This window comes from Chrysochloris asiatica, unplaced genomic scaffold (genome assembly GCF_000296735.1).
Source record: "Chrysochloris asiatica unplaced genomic scaffold, ChrAsi1.0 scaffold00175, whole genome shotgun sequence".
NCBI lineage: Eukaryota > Metazoa > Chordata > Mammalia > Afrosoricida > Chrysochloridae > Chrysochloris > Chrysochloris asiatica.
The window spans coordinates 583,619-591,763 of NW_006408693.1; positions in this window are offsets into that span (position 1 = coordinate 583,619).

An 8,145-nucleotide genomic window follows, 5' to 3' on the forward strand; every position below is an offset into this window, starting at 1 on the left:
CAAGAAATCAAACTACTTATTGCATTAGGCATCTGTTACACAAGACTCTTTAAAGTGTTGAAGAGCAAAGATTTCAGTTTGATGATTCACCTGATCTGACCCTAGCCATAGTAATTTTCAGTAATCTCATATACATGTGTTAGATAATGAATAAGGAAGACCATAGAATTGGTGTATTTCAGTTATGGTGTCGAAGGAGAATATTTAAAATACCATAGACAGCCAAAAGATCAAACCATTCTGTGTTGGAAGAAATATAGCCAGGATGCTCCTTGGAAGCCAGATGGCCAGATTTTGTGTCTCATACTTCAAACAGTATCAGAAGAGACAAATACCTAGAGAAGGATATCATTTTGGTAAAGCAGAGGGTCAGAAAAAAAGAGAAAGACCCCCCAATGAGATGAATTGGCAAAGTTGCAGCAGCAATCTGCTCAAAAGTAGCAGTGATTGTGAAGTTGTTGCAGAATCAGGCAGTGTTTTGTTCTGTTGTGCACAGGGTCACTATGAGTTGGTACTGACTTGATGACATCTAGCAACGTCCATCGGAACCAGTTTGATGGTATTTATCAACAACAATGGTTTACTTTTAGACTGAAGAATTAAGTGTTCATTTTGGAGTTTTAAAAAATGGTCTTTATCTTGTGTTTCATTTTGGAATTACAATATGCATTATATCTTTTAAACTATTCCTCCTAATTCTTTCCTTCTCTTCTTCATTCTTTCATTTCTTACTCTTATTTTCCTGCTACTAATGAGTACATACTTCATGACATTTTGTCTAGCATTTTATGTGGAATCTCTCATAAAGCCTCACTTCATAGACAAACAGTAACAATCTAGATGTTTTATCTTTACTTTCATATTAATGAGGAAATTAAAATATAGGACAATTAATTTATAGTAAATTGAATAGATGCAATTGTAAATGAGCTCAACTTATGAACAATATTGATTCTCATAGTCAAATTATTACAAAAACAAAAGGCAGAAGAAGTAATATGTCATTGCGGTTCTTAGTGGAAAAAAAGCATTATCTCTTGTGTTATGATTATCAAAGCATGGTCCTTGGACCAGCAATGTCAGTATCACTTGGGAACATGCCAGAAATGCTGACACTAAGACATGCTACCAAGTGGTGGAAATTGAAAACTTACTATTTCTTGCAAGTAAATAGTTAATAACTGATTACTTATAGAAAGCAAACAATAAACGATAGGAGCAGATGTGAAGTGAATTGGTTTTCTCTATCTCTGTGAGTACTCCACTTAGCATCTCACTTAACATTTTAAGAGAGTAATGCACTTATGTCTAAAATGAGACCTGCTCACCCTTCTCAAATCATCCATGTCAATTTTTGTGGATCAAGTTTCAGCATGTGTAACTGTCTCTCTTAGTTGCTGTGTTGTCTACTTGGGTGTGCCATGGCTGTGTTTATTCTAGCAATTTTCCCCTCTCTCTCTGCTTTTCTTGGCAGAATCTGAGACCCTGTACTTACTGGCCTAGCTCGCAGACAACAGCTTCAAAACAACTTTGGGACAGTACCAGGATTAGGTCTGCATTATGACAGCTCTTGAGGCAAAACTGTTTTACAGGCAACTCCTTTGCAGTGTATGCTCATGTCTCTGTGGATAACCTGTGGGCTTTAGGATTACAGGTCTCAGAACAACTCAGGTATCTGATTCTGCTAAAGGCAGGCTATGCTTGGTCATCACACTGTCACTGGCTTTACTTGGGTATCTGTCTGTAGGAAATCAATCAGACAGTAGCTGCTTCCTTCTAATGAGTTGACCTGCTCTACTGGGGTGGTCAGCTCTTTTGGCAACATCCTGTCTAGAGGTGCCCAGCTTCATTGGTGATCTACTGCTCAAAGATGCCCAGTTCCGCTCTCTAGGCCTATTATGTCACGTGTCACCATCTGCTCTGTTGGCCAACTTGCCCACAGCAACTGTCTTCCAGTTTCACGGTTTCAGCTGCTCTTACTGCTGCCACCACTTCTCTGCTGCTCGGGCTCTGCTATGTTTGCTGCATTTATCTTGGTTTTCAGTGTTGTCAGCTCAGTTTTTACCAGCTCAGTATAGTCCTTGCACTCTGATCTAGAAGGCTCTCAGTGAAGAAACGCTGGGTGCAAAAAACACTTTCCTCTTCAGGTTCTTACTAATCATATTGTGGTTCTTTAGTGCCTTCCAATCTGTTATGATTCATAGCAACCTTGCTTAGGGTTTCCAAAGAGTAGTTGGTGGATTTGAACTGCTGATCTTGCAGTTCAAGCTGACCTTGTGGTTCAGTGCATACCCTATAGCACTATAACAAGACTCCTGTGTTAATCAGGAGGTTTCCCAAAATATCTCTGTGAGATGGGTGCTTACAGAAGGAAATTGTCAGTTTCAAGGTGTGATTTTCATACACTAATCAATTCTTTAGGTGGATTGCAAACCATTTATGAGGAAAGCAAATTGACCATTCATCGCAAGGTTGCATGTGTATTTAGCAAACTTGCCAGTGTTTTGGCAGATTGCAGCAGACCAATCATTTGGGTAGATTACAAACCCAATGCTAACAAGACAATATAAGAGAAAATTATTGCACCATAACTTTTTAGTTGATTTTCCATTTTTGTCCTATTTAAATTGCATTTCATTTTACATTCATTACCTTATTTTGTCTGCTTTCTTTTACATCTGCTTTTTAGTTTAACCTATTCTAGGAACTTGCTAATCATGTTGCTGATAGGTATCACCAACAGAAACAAAACTCTGACTGATATTGTATCATCCTCTCAACAAGTGACAATCCATCTCATTGAGAGTCTTCCTCTTTCACACTGACCGTCTGCATTACCAAGCATGATGTTCCTCAACTGCTCATATGTAAATTCAAGTGGAAGCTGAAGAAAATGAAAACAAGTACATGAGTGCCAAAGCGTGACCTTGAGTATATACAACTTGAATTTAGAGACCATTTCAAGAATAGGTTTGACATGTTGAAGACTAATGATGAAAGACATGATGAGTTTAGAATCACATAAAGGATATCATACATGAAGAAAGCAAAAGTTAACTAAAAAGATAGAAAAGGAAGAAAAAAATGAAAATTGTTGTTAGAAGAGACTATGAGACTTGCTCATAAAAATAGAGTAACTTAAGTGAAAGAGTAAATGATAAATAGAGCTAAACAGACGACTTCAAAAGCCAACTCAAAAGGCAGGTTGAAGTATTATAATGAAATATAAAAAGATCTTACCCAAAAGAAAAGAAAATGCTCAGTATTTCTCAAGGTGAAAAAAAAAAAAAATTGAGAAAGAACAAAATCAAGCTTCAAGTTGCAAGGTTGAAAGGCTCAATGGGCAAAATATTGAATGATGCAGAAAGCATAAAAGAAAAAGAAGGAAGGAACACACAGAGTATTGTACCAGAAAGATCTATTCTACATTCAACCATTCCAGGAGATTTTATTTGATCATGAGTCAAGGGTACTGAAGGAAGAAGTAAAAGATGCACTGGAGCACTGGCAAAAACAAGGCTCCAGGAACTGACAGAATACAAACTGAGATGTTTCAATGTAATTGTTAATTGTAGTTTATTATTTTTATTCCTATATTTATCTAACTTAAACCTTCACACTCTTTACTTAATGATGTATTGTTCTGGCTGTTGTGTTTGGTAGAGTTGGTTCCAACTCATAGTGACCCTATATAGGGTTTCTGAGGAAAGGTTGATGGGTTTGAACCACTGACCTAGTTGTTAGCAGTCCAGTGCTTATCCTACAGCATCATACCAGGACTCCTGATTTACATTGGGCAAATCTGCTGCACAAGACCTCTTTAAAGTGTTGAAGAGCAAAGCTTTCAGTTTGAGGAAGAAGATGTTCCTGATCTAAGCCATGGTATTTTCAATAACCTCATATGCATGTGAAAATTGGACAATAAATAAGGAAGACCATAGGAGAACTGATGCATCTGAATTATGGTGTTGGAGAAGAATATTGAAAGTACCATGGATTGTCAAAAGAACAAACCCAACTTTTGTTTTTGTTAGGTGTCATCAAGTTGGTACCAGTTGATAGCAACCCTATGCACAGCAGAATGAAACACTGCCCGGTCCTGCAACAACCTCTCAACCGCTGATGTGTTTGAACTCATTGTGATACCACTGTGCAGATCCATCTCGTTGGGGGTCTTCCCCTTTTTCTCTGGCCCTCCACATTACCAAAACTTCTCCAAAGACTGTCCCCTCCTGATAATATATCCAATATATGATAGATAAAGTCTGGCCATCCTGGCTTCCAAAGACCACTTTAACTGTACTTCCTCCAGCACAGATATGTTTGTTCTTTTGGAAATCCATGGTACTTTCAATATTCTTCAATGAGTTCTTTGAATTTTAAGTGTCTATCCTTGTATGTACTTGGAGATAAAATTTCCTCCAAACTCACGCTGTTATCACCATTCTGTATGGGCGTTATAAAATAAAATGGAGGATTACATATGGGAGGTTCTTAAGAACTAAAAAGAGAAGCAACATAAATCAGATTTAATTATACCTCACAGCCTAGAATTTAGTTACATTTTTATAGCTAACCTCAAAGAAAGCTGGGAAATCTATTGAATTCATACCTCAAGTCAAGAAAAAGAAAAAATTGGTTTGAAGATCAGCTAGTTTCACTCTGCAACATAGTCTCCATACTGTAATCATAGTCTTCAGTTCCTGACAGATTAATGTTACTCATTTTGTCTCTTGTTGACTCAATCATGCTGGCTCATTTCTTCTTGTTTATACATACATGCATTTTGGATTAATCTTGTATTTTGTTGGGAATATCATAGGGAATGTATTTTTTTCCTACCATATCACCAGTCAAAACTAAAAGACAACATTTCTTTTTATTTCCTTTTGAAGCTAGGCACTTTTTTTCTTCTCTTTTTGTGAGTGAGAGCAACAGAGGACTCAACATTTATACTTAGGAATAAGATCTTTTGAAAATTCAGACTTCTTGCTAGATTCTGTTTCTAAAAATTTCACATTCTACCTTAACTGTTTGCTGACATAAGCTTTAGGCTTCTGGTGTTCTGATTACCACTAACAACTAATGTCAAAAACAAAACTTATACAGAAATTTCTTCCATAGATTTCAATTTACTATTTATTTTGTCTTTTTGGACACTAATTTAAAATGTTGAGAATTTCTGTATACATTTACAATGACATTTGTTATATTTTCAACACAGTTGAATTTAAACAATTTAAACAATTTCTTACCCATTAATTTTTCTCTTTCTTTCACATTATTTTTGAAATTTTAATAATCATAATTTACTAAATGTTTAATAATAGTTGTTATGACTCTCCTACCAGATAGTCATGATTTTTGTTGCTGGTATAAAGTGCTGTTGAGTCAGTTCTATTTCATAGAAACCCTGTTTAAGATTTCCAAGGAACTGCTGGTGGGTTTGAACCACTGGCCTTGCCATTCAAACCAACTCTGTGGTCCAGTGCTTGTCATACAGCGCCAGGACAGACTACATGATGATCATTATTAATTATCTGCAGTTATGCCTCCTGAATTAAGCAATTTTCTTCTGAATCAATTTTATATCTCTGAAATATAGCTAAATCTAAATTAGACCTATTTACGCATTTTACAGGAGTCCTTATGTGGCACTGTATGGTAAGCAGTGGACTGCTAACCACAAGGTTGGCAGTTCAAACCCATCAGCCACTTCTTAGAAACAGGATACAGGCTTGATGTAAGTCATAACCAAATAAAAAAAACGTAACAACAATAACAACACATATTTTACGGGTATATTTACCTTCCATCTTTTTTTTTCAAAAAATTTTTTGTATATGAATTTAGTGAAGATTTACCGATCAGATCATCAGTTTTTACATTCAACATATCATACACTTGTATCATTTCAATGATTGCAATGCCCTTAATATGATGTCACATCCCACAAGCTTCCTGTATTTCTTGTTTTCATTCCTCCTTCTTTGCTCATGCTTCTGAATTTTGTCCTTATGTAAATTACGTTCTTTTGATCTTATATAGTTGACCGTTCTATAGTGTGTTTACCTCACTGGTGATGTTACACTCTTTATAAACCTATCTATAGCTTAGCTGAGAATACAGCCATGCAGTTGAGTTCAGTTAAAGAGTACCAGAGTGACCTAGTGCTACATTACATCTTTTATCCTACTCTTTCCATTGAAATTAATTCCTGCCATTATGTAGTGGGAGAAAGATGAGGCTTTCTACTCCCGTAAAGATTTACACCCTCGGAAACCCTATACAGGGTCGCTATGGGTCGGAACCGACTCGATGGCACATAACAACAACAACATTATGTAGTAAAAAATTTTGTGAATGTCTCCAAGACAACTCTCAATCACAGTTTCTCTATAAAATGTCCATTCCAACCCAACTTTTAATGAGTTTACTTGGGCTTGGAATTCTAGACTAATAATGATTTCTTCTGAGCACTATAAATATGTAACATCATCAGTTCTGACTCAATGCAACCCTACGCACAACAGAATGAAGCATTGTTAGGTCCTGTACCATCCTCACAATTGATAAATTTTATTCCACTTTTGCTGTCACTGTGCCAATTCACCCCTTTAGTAGTCTTCTTCTTTTTGGTTGACCCTCCCTTTTAACAAGCATATCATCCTTCGCCATTGACCGGTCCCGCTTAATAACATGTTCAAAATATAAAAGATAAAGTCTCAATATCCTTGCTTCTACTGAATATTCTGGCTGTACTTCCTCCAAGATAGATTTGTTTGTTCTTCTGGAAGTACATGGTATTTTTAATATTCTTCTCCAACACCATAATGCAAATGCATTGATTATTCTACAGTTTCTACACTCTTTCTTATTAATTGTCCAGTTTTCAGATGTATACGAGATGACTGAAAATATCATGACTTGGGTCAGTCACAATTAGACTTCAAATTGATGTCTTTGCTTTGTAACACTTTAAAGAGGCCTCGGGCAACAGATTTACCTAATACAATATATCATTTAATTCCATGACTGTTGTTTCTGTGAGTGTTGATTGTGGATTTGACAACTTCAATCTATTCTTCATTTAGCATGGTGCGATCTGTTGGTCCCATTGTGGGGATTTTGTTTTCTTTACATTGAGGTGCAATCCCCACTGAAGGCTGTGGTCTTTGATCTTCATCAGTATGTATTTTAAGTCCTCTTTACTTCCAGAAAGCAAGAATGCATAACCTGGATACCACAGATTGTTAATTGAGTCTTCCTCCAATCCTGATTCCACATTTTTAGTCTATTATACAGATTTTCAGAATATTTGCTTAGCTTACAGATTGAACAAGTATGGTGAAAGAATAAAATTTGGTACATATTTTACCTGATTTTAAACCATTCAGTACCCCTTGTTCTGTTTGAAGAACTGACTCTTTGTCTATGTAGGGTTTCCTCATGAGCACAATTAATTGTTCTGGAGTGCACATTCTCCACAATGTTATCCATAGCTTGTCATGATCCACACAGTCTGAAGCCTTCAAGTACTCAATAATGCACAATAAACATCATTCCAGTATTATCTGCTTTCAGCCAAGATCCATCTGAAGTCAGCTATCATATTTCTTGTTTCACCTTGTTGTCTGAATCTGGTATGAACTTCTAGAAGTTTACTGTCAATATACTGTTGCATTGGTTTTGAATTATCTTTAACAGAGTTGTTATTGCCTTTGATAGTAATGATATAGTCTTATTATTTTCATATTCTGTTGGGTCACCTCTTTTCAGAATGGTCATAAATATGGATTTCTTCCAATTAGCTGGCCATGTAGTTGTCTTCACATTTCCCGGCATAGATGAGTGAGTGCCTTCAGTGCTACATCAGTTTGTTGAAAGATTTCAATTTGTATTGCATCAATTTCCAGTGCCTTGTTCTTTTCCAATGCCTTAAGTGCACCTTAGAGATTGAAAACCTTATGAATAGCAGTGGAACACTGTCAGATAGAATGAGAATATTGAATTTAGAACCATGATGAATAGCGCCAGAATATTGCCAGATATAGGACCAGATTACGGGCCCCACAGATTGGAAAGCACTCAAAATACAAATGGGTCTATCTTCTTCTTCACTGCCTATGGAGGAGACAGCCATCT